We start from the raw sequence: 11547 nt of genomic DNA on the forward strand, positions 1-11547 counted from the left end.
CATTGGTCAACATGGTTGTTGCTTATGGTGTCCATGGTTGGCATATGGGCCATTGGTCAACATGGTAGTTGCCTATGGTGTCCATGGTTGACATATGGGCCATTGGTTAACATGGTACTTGGTTATGGTGTCCATGGTTGACATATGAGGCATTGGTCAACATGGTTGTTGCTTATGTTTTCCATGGTTGACATATGGGCCATTGGTCAACATGGTAGTTTCTTAAGGTGTCAATGGTTGACATATGGGCCATTGGTCAACATGGTAGTTGATTATCGTGTCCATGGTTGACATATGGGCCATTGGTCAACATGGTTGTTGCTTATGGTGTCCATGATTGACATACGGGCCATTGGTCAACATGGTAGTTCCTTATGGTGTCCATTGTTGACATATGGATGACATATGGGCCATTGGTCAACATGGTTGTTGCTTATGGTGTCCATGGTTGACATATGGGGCATTGGTCAACATGGTAGTTGCTTATGATGTCCATGGTTGACATGTGGATGACATATGGGCCATTGGTCAACATGGTTGTTGCTTATGGTGTCCATGGTTGAGATATGGGCTATTGGTCAACTTGGTAGTTGTTTATGGTGTCCATGGTTGACATATGGATGACATATGGGCCATTGGTCAACATGGTTGTTGCTTATGGGTGTCCATGGTTTACATATGGGCCATTGGTCAACATGGTTGTTGCTTATGGTGTCCATGGTTGGCGTATGGATGGCTTATGGGCCATTGGTCAACATGGTTGTGGCTTATGGTGTGCATGGTTGACATATGGGCCATTGGTCAACATGGTAGTTTCTTAAGGTGTCCATGGTTGACATATGGATGACATATGGGCCATTAGTCAACATGGTAGTTGATTATGGTGTCCATGGTTTACATATGGAGGACATATGGGCCATTGTTCAACATGATTTTTGCTTACGGTGTCCATGGCTGACATATGGGCTATTGGTCAACATGGTAGTTGCTTAAGGTGTCCATGGTTGACATACGGGCCCGGTTAGAACTAAGTTGATGAGCTCAATTAAGTTCTTTGTCAAACAAATCTGAAATCTGGAAACAAACTGTTGGACAATAAGTAAGACATTGTTCCATGTATTTGTCTGGCTGATATCTAGAACAGAGGACTATATGATCACTTATCTTAAATTGTGTATCATCATCTTCTCAGTTCTGAGTGACCTTGAAAGAGCTACGATTGTTGATCGGTTCCTGAAGTCATACTTGCGGTTATAGTTATTAGACTTATCCAAGTGGGAGACTATTGGATAAGGTGTCTAAGTCCATAACTATTTCTGGAATGTACTTAACCCAACCCGGCATGGTCCATTTGGGTTGCATGGCATCATGCATTTTGGATACACTACATGAGAGAAATAACACTTGTGGTTTATTAATAATTATAAGTTCTAATATATTAATAGTATTATTTAATTAGTATTGATCATAAATTAATTTGGAATTAATTAAGTGATCAAAAGATAGCTAATTAAATATATGGGTTGATTATGTAAATCATCCATAACTTGTATAGTGGGCTAAAAGGCTCCATGGATTATTAAGTTGGGTTAAACCCATAAGATGCTCCATGGATGCTCCATGGGAGTTACAAACCCATGGGTCATGGAAATGATAAGTCATGAGACATTAGGGTTTACATGGTGTAACCCTAGATGTGTCACACTATATAAGGAACATGTTATCCACCAAAATTGGCGACACACAAGTACAAGAGAGGGCTAGGCCGTTTTTGAGTGTTTGCATTCTCTCAAAAGTCATTCCAAAGGCATTTGGTGTTGTGTGAAGCATTTGAGGCATCACACTTAGGGTGCTAGGCTCACAAGTTTTCAACGAATCAAAATCAACTACAAGGTATGTAATTCCAGCCATCCGTATAGGATTAAAGTTCCCCATGTATGCTAGATAGGATTACGAACCTTGCAAACCATATTTTGCATATATTTAGACAAACATAGATCCAAGGTTTATTAGGGTTGCATGTACACTTAGGAAGTGTTGGAATGCACAAAACCCATGATTTTTCTTCATGAAGATCCATTTGCACCCGACTTTCTTACGACCTGGTACATTGTCAACCAAGTTCCAAACTTGATTGTCATAATGGACTAAATCTCACTCTCCATCGCCTCTTTCCATTTAGCAGACTCGGGGCCCGCCATGGCTTCCTTGTAGTTGTTAGGTTCATCCAAATTTAACAATGTTGCATCACTGATAAATGTATCACCTTCTACAGTAATATGGAAACCATAGAACTCAGGTGGAACACTAACTCTACCAGAACGCCTCAGATGTACAAATTTGTCAATTGGTTCAACAGGAGTTTCCTCCTCAAGTTGATCCCTAGTGTTTGAGGGTCCTTCACCGCTTGAATCTTGAATCTCTTCAAGGTCAAATTGCCTCCACTGTCTCCTTGGTCTATGAGCTCCCTCCCTCCCTCCCTCTCTCTCTCTCTTTCTCTCTCTCTCTCGTGCGCGCGCGCGAAAGACTCCTCTCCTCGTAACGAAGACAACATTGTCACTCGGTTTGTAAAAGAGATTACCAATGGATTTTTGTGGGTAGCCAATGAAAATACACCGCTCACTCCAAGGTTCGATATTGTTGTGAGTCTCGCGCCTCACGAAAGCCTCGCAACCCCAAACCTTGATGTGGTTTAATGTAGGAGTCTTCCCAGGCTACATCTCGTGAGGTGTTTTGCAACCTTCTTGGTAGGGACTAGATTAAGGATATGGGTGGTAGTCTCTAAGGCATACCCCTAGAATGAGATAGGTACTGAAGCTCGACTCATCATGGAAAGAACCATGTCCAACAAGGTTCGGTTGCGCCTCTCAGCCACACCATTAAGCTTTGGTGTCCTAAGTGGCGTCAACTGTGAAATAATTCCACACTCCTTAAGTTATTCTAGGAACTCGATACTAAGATACTCACCACCCCGATGAGATCAGAGCATCTTTATCTTCCTGCCCAACTAATTGTCCACTTCTTTCTTACACTCTTTGAATCTTTCAAAAGTTTCTGACTTATTCTTGATTAAGTAGACATAGCCATATCTACTGTAATCATCAGTAAAAGTCACATAGAAGCGGTTAGCATCCCTTGTGGTTGTTCTGAATGGCCCACACACATCGGTGTGTGTGAGATCCAACAAACCTTCACCCCTTTCACAATTACCCGTGAAGGGTGATTTAGTAATCTTTCCATGTAAGCAAGACTCGCAAGTGTCATCTGAACTTAAGTCAAATGACTCCAAAACTCCAGCCTTTTGGAGTTGACCTATGTGCTTCTTTCTGACATGTCCAAGACGGCAATGCCACAAGCATGCTTTATCCAATTCGTTAGAAGAATCGATATGCAACACATCATTTCCGATGTTCTCTACAACATTCACAGTTCCATATACACCATTACATGGTAATGCTTTAAAATAAAAAAACACCATTATAATAAGCATTTATTGCACCAATTTCATTATCAAACGAGAATGTGAAACCTTGTTTGTACAAACCATGAAAGGATATAATATTTCTTGCCATATCAGACGAGTAGCAACAATTACTCAAATCTATTTCTAACCCACTACTAAGCAATATAGAGTATATTCCAATCTTGGTGATAGGTGAAACCTTCCTATTCCCCATGATCAAGTTTATCTTCCCGTGCTCCACATCCTTACTTCTTTTTAGGCCATGCACATTAGAACAAATGTGAAATCCACAACCTGTGTCAAGCACCCAAGAGTAAGTATGTGATGAGTTTTTAGATAGAATAGTATAAATATATGCATGGGTGGGTCTAACCTTCCCATCCTTGACATCCTGCAATTATTTGGGGTAGCTTCGCTTCCAGTGCCCTTTTTCGTGACAGTAGAAACACTTTGCTTCTTTAGGAATGGAAATGGGAGCAACAGAACTGGCCTTGGTCCCATTTGAAGAGGATCCATCAAGAGACTTTCCATTGCGGCTCTATGAGGGAGACTTCCTCTTCTTCCCTTTCCCTTGTCCAATTGCTAGAACAGGGGCGGTGGTAGGAGTAGTAACAGCCGATTTACCTTTGAGACCACTTTCGGCAGTCCTCAATAGTCGCTGAAGTTTGATTAGTGTGACCTCCTCCTTGTTCATATGATAGGTCATTCGCAACTGATCATAACATGGAGGTAAGGAGTGTATAATGATATCTATAGCCACCTCCTCAGGGAAGTTCACATTCAACTTTAGCAACCGGTCCACAAACCTTTGCATTTTCTACAAGTGGCACGTGATGGGTTCAACATCATTCATCCTGGTTGTTATCATGGAAGAGATGATTTCATACCTCTCTTGACGAGCACTCTGATGGTATCTTTCCATCAGGTCCTGGTGCATCTCAAAAGGGTAGAAGTCCTCATAGGACTTTTGGAGTTCAGCTGACATAGTGGCAAGCATGATACAAGCTACCTTGGTGGCATCCTTCTCACGTGCCCTAAACTCAGCAATCTCCTTAGGAGTAGCATAAGACTCATCAATTTCCTATAGCTCCTTGTATAGGACATACTCCTTGTCCTCATAGCGAGTGACCACCGTGATGTTCCTAATCCAATCATTGAAGTTGGAACCATCAAATATGACTCTCCCACAAGTTTAGATTAGATAAAGAGTCCTTAATATAACACCCAAATGAAATATTAAGGCTAGGACCCAACACAGTATTTTACAAATTGGAAGAGGGATGCCGTAATCCAACTTGAAAAATATTTGAAGGTAGGTAAATGATGATTTAACAAATTCCACCATGAAAAACGAAATATTTATTAAGTTTTAATTGGATTGAAACTCCTAGATCCTTTGAAATTCATTGAACAATTCAATGGCATGTTTAAATCTCGATTATGCCCTTTAGTTTTGTGATTGGGATACCGACGATCACAAACAAGGTGTGAATAACCATGCAAAATGTGCTTGGTACTCTTGACTTTATCATCCAATCAATGTGCCGGTTAACCATACACGCTCCATTGATCTTATGATAAACATCGATCCACCCTTTTCCACCCTTACTAGTCCAAGTTAATGTGACGGTTAACCACACACACTCCATCAACGACTTGGAAAGGTGCAAAGTGCAATTTTCATGTATTACAATCAATTTCACATTTTCCTAAGTAACTAAGATTAGGAATTTAATAAAACATTTAGTTACTTTATTATCATTATACTTAACGAGAATTATAGTCCTATCCTAGCCATTCGGCTAACGACCCTCCACGAGTCAAGGAAGTGGTGGGTGAGAGTGGACACCTATTAAACTGCCATTTTATAGCAGTAACCTTATATCCCCCTTATAGACCGGCTTCGTGAATGGGGCCTTCTAACGGTAAGAATAACTTGATCTTATATATATATATATATATATATATATATATATATATATATATATATATATATATATATATATATATATATATATCATTCTTAATAAATGAAGGTTTTTTTGCTACATGTCAATCTCTCATGAGTTTTGACACTTGTCATTTTGTGGTGTTTTTAAAATAAATATTATCCACTTGTCAATTTTTGATTTGTTTCAATTTTTAAAATTAAAGTCATATTTATATATGTAAAATATTAAATATTATATATATGATATTAAATTGCAATAAATACGTTTCTTTCTTTCTTATTTTAAAGTTGTGCATTAAAAAATATTTTTTATTTACACTTTAATTTAATGTTTAATCTTTTTTAAATCAACCTGTGTAATACACGGGTCTGACACCTAGTATATATATATATATATATATATATAATATCATATAATATAATATAATATAATATAATATAATATAATATAATATAATATAATATAATATAATATAATATAATATAATATAATATAATATAATATAATATAATATAATACTATAAAGTATAAAGGTTGAATTTTAAACTTTTAAAATTCTAGGGTCTGGAATTAAAGTATTCTAAAGCGACTTTAAAAATTCCAAAACTTGAGGGCAAGTTTTGAAACTTGTGAAAACTTTTCAAGTCCATAACCTATGAGTTTTAGTGCCTCTTAAAGAAATGAATTTTCAATTTCCATAACTTTAGGACATGTTATAGAGCACATCAAAGGCCATTAAAATCATCAGTTAAAGTAACAAGCATGTTAAGTAATGTCCATGATCTAGATTAAACTCATATAAACAAGACAATTCATATCAAACAAATTTCATGTAATTAGCCTAACCATATAAACTAACAAAAACATGAAACTTTGACAATTATCTTTTAAATTGGATTAGCATGATCATCACCACATCAAAAACAGGTTTATAAGTTCAATTCCAGCCTTAAAACTCTGCACTCTAGAGCACCAACTCATCCAGTGCATGAACTGACTCGGCGAGTTGGTCAGATTTGTGAGGGGAATCGGCGAGTTCCCCTGTGGACTCGGCTAGTCCATTGTCCAGAAAGTAGAAAATCAATTTTTTAAGCATTTGAAAACAAGTAGCATCAAGTATATTGGAAAACAATCCTAGGCTCTGATACCACTGATGGGTTTTGAGCATTGTAACACTCTTATGGTGTAAATGCAATCCTAGATGCTTTGGATCTATTTTTTGTGTAATATACATTCAAACTTTCAAAATTCCAAAGCGTCTTCCTAACTAGCATACAATGAAGTATCTATACTACAAAATTCTAGTTAGACGACATACCTTTTAGTGTAGTTGAAAACCTTGAAGCTTTAAGAGCCTAGAACCAATAATGTGAATGCCTCAAATGGAACCACAAATCACGACCAACGAATGGAGAAATTGTGATAATATTTCTTGCTTCACAAAATCGGATATGCTCTTCTAAAGACTCATTAGTACTGATTTTGTGTGCTAGAGGATCAATTATATATCGTGTCATGATTAGGATTACACCATGCAAACCCTAATGTGCATGACTTTCCACATTCCTTAGGCTCCATGGGTCACCACATGGGTTTAGCCCAACATAGAGAACTATGGAATACAAGCTCAGTATATAAGAATGAATGATTTAGCCCAACATAGAGAACTATGGATCACAAGCTCAGTATATAAGAATGAATGATTTACATAATTAATCCCCATATATATTTAATTAGTATCTTTTGATCACAAAATTAAATCTTGATCAATACTAATTAAATAATATGATTTCATATTAATATATTAGAACTTATAATATATTATTAAATCATAATTAACCTCTTCTCAAAAGTCCATCCTTACAGATTGTTCTGGCGAAGTGTAACCCAAATGACCATGCTACTCTCGGGTCAAGTACATACCAAATATAGTTATGGACTTAGACACCTTATCCAACAATCTCCTCAAATCAATGAGGAAAAGGATTATGAAGAATGTATGACACTCCTGACCAAGTTCAATCTAAACTTCAAGAAGTTTGTGAACAACCCAACTAGGAACTTTAGAGCAGAAAGTTATCTGCAACCCCAACACTATCATTAGAACTCCGAAAACTTCTAAGGAGGAAGCAACAGTCAACAAAGCTTCAACTCTCAGAATTCAAATTCTAAAAGTTACAATTCTCAGAGGATGAACACAAGGGTTCAAGATAACAAGTGGAAGTCCCATGACGATAATGAGGTAATCAGGTGCCACAACTATAAAGGTGAAAATCACTTTGCCAAGGATTGAAAAATGAAAACCAAGAAGGTCAAAGACGAAGCATACTACCTTGAAAAAGAAGAGCAGGTGAAGAAACAGCCAAACGACAAAGCTTTCATGGTCATGGAAACTCCAAATGTGGAAGTCTGGGAAATAGATGATGAAGTGGATCAAGTAGAAGAAACAGAAGCCTACAAAAATTACTTCTGCTTTATGGCTGATGATGACAAAGAGCCTTCTCCTCTCCATCAACAATTTGTTGATAAGGTACATTTTATGCTTCGTGATAATCATTTAACTATTGAGCCTTTTCTTGATGACATTGACCATATTTTTGAAATAATCAAAGAATATGTCACCAATGTTAAATATCGTGTTAGTTACTATAAAGATGAACTGACCGACACTCAATTAAGGCTAGAAGAATTGAGATGTAGTATGGCTAATTTAGAAAATGAATTTGCAATCAAAATTGAGGCACATCTCACGTTAGATGAACAATATGAAATTGTATTGAATCAACATGAAATTATTGCAAAAGACAATCGTGAGATGTACGCTCAAATCAATACAAAAATCAATAGTTATAAGGCATCCAAAACCCTACTTGAACAGAACTCACATTCCATTCTCAAGGGACCAAAACCATCATGGATCAAATATGGTCTTGGTTATGATGAATGAACACGGAAATCATGGGTCTCAATACTCAACCAGAGTTGTTACCATGTGATCCAAGCCTCTTCACTAGAGACAATAAGGATCAAGAAGAGGTGGTAACTTGCAGTCCTGATGTAATTGCCACTTCATTCTCAATCATCCCATTGGAAGTCAAATCATCCCATGATCTTCTAGACTTGAAAACTAATTCTGAATCTCTAGTAGAATTTTTTCTAGAATTTCCCACTATGGAAAGTTTCAATTCAGAATATGCCACTTTTGAAAAATCACATATCCCTGACTCAACATCTAGTGATAAAAAACCCATATCATATGATCCAATAGGATATTCCAAGATTAAACCCATTGAAATCCTCAGTCAATAAACATTTCCATCCCTTAATGCTTTTGTCTCTGGAACAAAGGACTTATGATGTAAATATTCTAAGAAACAACAGACAGGAAAGTGTCCAATTCCAGTCAACAAGGATGAAACCTTGAAGACTATGAGTAATGAGAAAACTGTTGTTGAAATACTCAAGAGACCCTTTGTTCCAATGAAAATCTCTTCACCCAGTCCTAAACAACAGGAGATAATTGTAAAGCCATAATCCTCTAAAGACAAGGGAAAAGAGAAATTTGATGTCTCTAAAGAACAAGGTCCAAGTGTAGTCTATCCTTCAAAACCCAAAGTGGTTAAGACTACAAATAATGACAAGGATAGGAAGACCAAGTGAGTACCTAAGGCTAAGCAAAGCCAAGGGAAGACAAGACCTACCAGTCCTCGTATTCAAACCAAACTGGAATTCACTATCAGAATAATTTCAGACCTAACAATCTTCCTGATTTGTCTGAAATGATGAGACTAAGTCCTATTCAAGCTAACCTTTTCATATATCAGAATAGTAATTTACCATATGAATTCTATTCTTGGTCCATATTGTGGTTTTTCTCCGTCCATAGTAGGGAATCACATGTTTGGGGGAAACTATGGGTTTCCAATGATCAATCAGTTCGGGGGAAATACCCAGATTTGTATATTTGATCAAATTGGAATGCCTGTGAACTACGGATTCCCCTCTCTAAGAATTCCTCCTCGGTTCACCAACTCTCCATTTTTCCTACAAACCAAACCTCAAAAGGAGACCACTAAAAAGGTCAAAACCAAGGTCTCAAAAATGCAAGCAACACCCAAAGTAGTTGATGCAAAACATGAAAAGACTGTCCCAACTCCCACAAGTCCGAAAGAAGCTAACACTCAAGGACCCAAACAAACATGGGTACCTAAGCCTTCTCTCTAAATGCATTCTTTTTGTGTCAGGGTACCACACGACGATGCATCGAACATTGATAGTGGATGCTCCAGGAACATGGTCGGGCACAAAGGATATCTCAGAGATTTCAAGATCACAACGCCAAGTCAGTATGTTACTTTTTGAAACAACATGATAGGGGAAATTATGGGACATGGAAACATATCAAATGGGAACTTTACCATTAAGCGTGTAGCATATGTAGATGGTCTTAAACATAACCTTATCAGTGTTGCACAACTATGTGACAATTATCATGAGTTCTTGTTCACCAAAACCAAGAGTTTGATTATAGATACCAAAAAATGCATCCTTCTTGATTCCCTATGAAATGGGAACATGTATCCTCTTGATATTGAACTAATTGAGGGAACCCCAGACATTTGTCTTCTTTCCAAAGCTGCCTCTGGCATCAGTTGGTTGTGGCATAGAAGTCTCTATCACCTCAACTTTGGTTATATCAACAAACTCATTAGAAAGGATCTTATGAGAGGACTACCATTGTTAAAACTTGACAATGACATACTTTGTGATGCCTATGAACAAGGAAAAGTTTCCAAATCTCCGCTCAAAAGTATAACAGAACATAGTGTATCTAAACCTCTTCAACTTATACATATCGATTTGTGTGGTCCCACTACAATTCATAGATTAAGTGGTAAGAAATACATTCTTATGATTGTGGATGACCACACCAAATTCACTTGGGTGTACTTTCTGCGAAAGAAATCTAAAACCACCAATGAGCTAATCAACTTCATTCGCTACATAGAAGTTAGCGTAGGCAAGCTACTTAGAAGACTGAGAAGTGACAATGGTGACAAATTCAGAAACAATGCCTCATATAATTTTCTTGTATCCAAAGGCATCGAGCACAACTTTTCTGCACCCTACACTCCATAACAAAAATGGTATAGTTGAAAGGAATAACAAGACATTATGTGAAACTGCTTGATCAATGTTGTTTTTTCCAACCTACCATAATACTTCTGGGCTGAAGTGACTACAATCGCCTGTTTCACTCAAAACAGATCCCTAATCAACAACAGGCTTGGAGTCACTCCCTATGAAGCAATGAACAAGAGGAAGCCTAATGGTTCTTGTTGCTCTATCAAGAACAACAAGGATCAACTAGGCAAATTTTTACCCTAGGCTGATGAGGGTATATTTCTTGGATATTGCCTTCACGCTGCAGCCTATAGGGTTCTGAACAAAAGAACCAGGGTGGTAGAGGAAAGCAGTGATGTCACTTTTGATGAAAGTTATGTAAGGGTTTTGGATCGAAACCACTTTGGTACTCAAATGGTAGTACCTATTGATAAAATGAACCAGTCATCTAATGCTTCTACTTCAGTCTATGCTATTGAAGTGTATTTTGATTTCCTCTTTCCAACTCAACCATCTGCCCTAGAATGAGAAAAGCACACAAAAACAGCTTCTCCTGATGTCTCTCAACCTCATCAACCATCAAAAGACTCTAGTTCCACCAAATCATTGGTTGAGGGGGAACTATCTTCGAATGATTTTGTTCCTAAAAGTCCTTTAGAATATTTTGAACCTTCTATCCCAACCTCCTATCATCAATCTGGACAAGTCATAAGACCAGTCATTGCATCTTTTGAGGTGGAACCACCTTTTAATGGTTCCATTCTTACAAGTACTCTAGAATCCTCCCAACCTTCTAGTCCGTAGTTTCAAGGGGAACCCCACTCGACTGGTTACAGTCCTTCAAGTTCCTTCACATCTACTCCATCTGTTGAATTCAAGCATGCAACAGTTGAGGGGGAACCACTTATTTCAGTTAGTTCCAAAGTCTTTCAAGATGATCTTTTTGAAAGCACATTCACTTCTGACTACCCTCCTTGATGGGATTAAAACAACTTTTAATCTAAGAAG

This window comes from Lactuca serriola, chromosome 4 (genome assembly GCF_051521515.1).
Source record: "Lactuca serriola cultivar US96UC23 chromosome 4, Lser_US96UC23_V15, whole genome shotgun sequence".
Lineage (NCBI taxonomy): Eukaryota > Viridiplantae > Streptophyta > Magnoliopsida > Asterales > Asteraceae > Lactuca > Lactuca serriola.